Source organism: Nycticebus coucang, chromosome 20 (genome assembly GCF_027406575.1).
Source record: "Nycticebus coucang isolate mNycCou1 chromosome 20, mNycCou1.pri, whole genome shotgun sequence".
NCBI lineage: Eukaryota > Metazoa > Chordata > Mammalia > Primates > Lorisidae > Nycticebus > Nycticebus coucang.
This window is the reverse complement of record NC_069799.1, coordinates 31873276-31876739: the sequence shown is the minus strand read 5'-3', so window position 1 is coordinate 31876739 and position 3464 is coordinate 31873276. Positions and strand designations below refer to the sequence as shown.

At 46.4% G+C, this 3464-nt stretch overlaps 1 pseudogene; it reads left to right on the top strand.

Moving 5' to 3' along the window:
- The first annotated feature begins 1026 nt into the window (after positions 1–1026).
- LOC128572571 (cyclin-Y-like) lies at positions 1027–2010 on the top strand (annotated as a pseudogene).
- Positions 2011–3464: the final 1454 nt, after the last annotated feature.

The window sequence follows — 3464 nt, the reverse complement described above, 5'->3', positions numbered from 1 at the left end:
TTTCTTCTGGGTAGATGCCTGGTAATGGGATTTCAGGATGAAATGGAAGGTCTATTTTGAGTTTTTGAGGGTTCTCCATACTTTCTTCCAAAAAGGCTGTATTAGTTTGTAGTCCCACCAATAGAGTAAAACTGTTTACTTCTGCCCACATTCATGGCAGCATCTACAGCTTTGGGACTTTGTGATGTGGGGCTAATCTTTTTGGTCTTAGGTGATATCTGGGGGGGGGGGTTTGATTTGCATTTTGTCTGACAATAAAGGATGATGAGCATTTTTTTCAAATGTTTGTTAGCCATTCATCTATCTTCATCAGAGAAGGTTCTGTTCATGTCTCTTGCCCAGTGATAGATGGAATTGTTTGGTCTTTTTGTTGTTGCTGTTGATTTGAGCTCTGTAGATTCTAAGTATCAACTCTTTGTCAGATTCATAACATGCAAATATCTTTTCCCGTTCTGAAAGTTGTCTATTTGCTTTAATTGTTGTGTCCTCAACTGCACAGAAGCTTTTCAGTTTAATTAAGTCCCATTTATTTATTTTTCTTCTTTCTGTGATCACCACTTGTCTTCAAATAATCTTTCCCCAGGACATCCTCAAGAGTTTTTCGGGGGAACTGGCTCCTCCTTTAGGCCTCCAGCCATCTCCATGCATTTCCCCACTTGAATTTCAACCTCTTGGTGATGCTGCGGCATTGGCGGGAAACCTGGGACCTGCCAGGATGGGGGTCCGGGCCCAGTAAGGTGGGCACGGTAGCCTCACTCTCGCAGACCAAGAGCTTGCCTGCTGCTGGTGGGGAAGCCCGTGGGTAGGCTGAGGAGGAGTCAGGGCTGGGGCCCGTTCTTGGCTACCGGCACCCATAGCGAGGCCCTGCCTCTGCCAAAGCTGTTGACCAGTTGGTGGCAGCAGCTTCCACCCTCTCCAGCAGTGGCAGGCGAGCAAGCCTACCTACCGCTCCCGCTGGCCAGCGCCCACCTGGGTCCGTGTCCCAGGGAAGGAGGTTAGAGCAGCAGGAGTCGGGGGGTACCTACAGTGGGGAACACTACCTCTTGCTGCCTGTCGTCCAGCCCCCAAGCTCCGGAGGAATGCCCACTCCTGGCTGGAGTCCTTCTGGCCTGACATGGACCTGAACTGTTACCACAGCACTGGCAACCTGTTGTACATCAGCCACCTGCTACATGGGCAATTTGAACATGAAATTCAATCCTTCAGATCATCCTTGGACTAGCACAATATCCCTCAGTAAATCTCTAAGGACCTGGGAGAAAAACACAAGTGTCTGCATTAACTATTGTCCTCCAGGACAAATACCAAGGAATTACAACTCCTGCTCCACTATGTTCCTAGATGATAGCAGAGTCAGTCAGCCAAATCTCAAGTGTGCAACTAAATGTGTAGCACTTTGCAATATATTATCACATCAAAAACAGGGGTCAGATTGAAGGACGCGCTTAGATATTTTTGATGAAAACCTTCACCCTCTTTCAAAATCCAGAGTGCCACTAGCTTATGACAAACGCAACCCAGAGGAGAAGCTGATTTACCAGTGTGTTCAGACATTATTCAGTGATGCTCAGCTGACAGCTGAATGTGCCATTGTCACCCTGGTTTACCCTGAAAGTCTGTTAACCTCCTGAGAGATAGACATCTGTCCAGCCAACTGGAAACACATCATTTTAGGGGCAACCCTGCTGGCCTCCAAGGTGTGAGATAACCAAGCAATGTGGAATGTGGATTACTGCCAGATTATGAAAGATGTCACCTTAGAGGATATGAATGAACTAGAGTGACAGTTTCTGGAACTCCTCCAGGTCAACATCAATGTTTCTTCCTCTGTCTATGCCAAGTATTACCTTGATCTTCCTTCTCTGGGAGAGGAAAACAACCTGAGTTTCCTTCTGGAGCCCCTAAGCAGAGAGAGGGCACACAAGCTCAAGGCCGTCTCTCACCTCTTGTGGGGACAAGTACAAGGACCTGAGATCCATGTGGAAGTGCTCAGCCGTGCTGACAACCTGACTGTTGAGGTGGTCCCTGGCTGCCATCTCCTAACTGGAGGTCCTCACTGGAGCCCGTGCCCTCCCTCAGTTTCTCCTTTAGTTTGTAAAAAGAAAGACTTGGGTGGGGTTGTTTTATTTTTATTCCTTTCCTTTACTCTTCTAAGTCATACCTCTGTCAGGCTGCCTTGATGACTGCTTCGGCAAGGTTGTGAGGAAAGCAAAGTCAGTATTCCAGAAACCCTATTTCATGCCTTTTCCCACCATTAGTAACAGCTCTTCCTTCATGGAGGAAACAGACTCTAATCTTGGAGGTGGAAATAAAGGAAAAGGGAAGACATGGAGAGGCAGGGAAGGTGATAGCTGGCTCTGTCATTTCTGAAGTCCCTCACTTGGTCAGTAGAAAAGGATGGACACAGGGCAGGTGACGGAGTTGGATATGCATTACAGACAGTGCTGCTGTCACCACCCTCTGGGTCTGTATGTTCCATGAGACTTCTTGCATTCCTTCCTACTGATTTTTTGGTATTTGGGGGATTTTTGTTTGTTTGTTTTTAATCCTGTTTGGAATAATACATTGCAGAGAATATAGTTTGTATCCACCAAAGCACAGGCCTTCAAATAAGTAGTACTGGTTGTTTCTCTCTGCACTGTTTTGTGAGCTGTCTTCTGAGCTTTCTTCCTCAGCAATGGGATGTGCTTGTTACATTTCTGTACACCTTTATTTTATGCAGTTTTTCTTCAACAGTGGCAGAATTTACTGTAGTACTAAACCTGTTGTACCCATTGTGGCCTGTAAAGAAAACTTGGACCCCACTTCAGGTATAAATCAGATGGTGATTTGTTACACCTGCACGGGGAAACACTGCTCCAAAAAGCAGCCAGCCCCAAAGTGAGGAGCAGGCTGATTTTTATACTATTTTTGTGCTGCGTGGCAAGCAAGCAAGCAAGTACAAAAGTGAAACATGGTGGTTAGCTCAGGGCCGGGTTACAGCATGGCGGTTGGCACAGGGACAGCTTGGGACACTCAGCTTGGTTGAGTTTCCATTGTTTGCTCATGGCTATGGGGTTTTCGGGAACTTCCTTGTTCTGAAACCTGTTCTCAGAATTAACCCAAGGTGGGGACATGCGGGGTACTAAGGTTGAGACAGGCTGAGACAGAATCGGGTCTTTTGGGGAGTTGGTGGTCTATTACAAACCAAAAATATCCCTTTTTCCCTTATTCCGAGAAAATTCTACACGGTGTGGGTACTGTGTCTTTTGATTTTCTTACAGTTTTTTCTTTTTTTTTTATTGTTAAATCATAGCTGTGTACATTAGTGCAATCTCCTGTACCCATTCTAAGATGCACCATAGATGTGGCCCCACCCATTACCCTCCCTCCACCAAAACCTCCCCCTTCCCTTCCCCTTCCTTGGCCCTTTCCCCATAGTCTTGTGCTATAGTTGGGTTATAGCCTTCATCTGAAAGCTATAA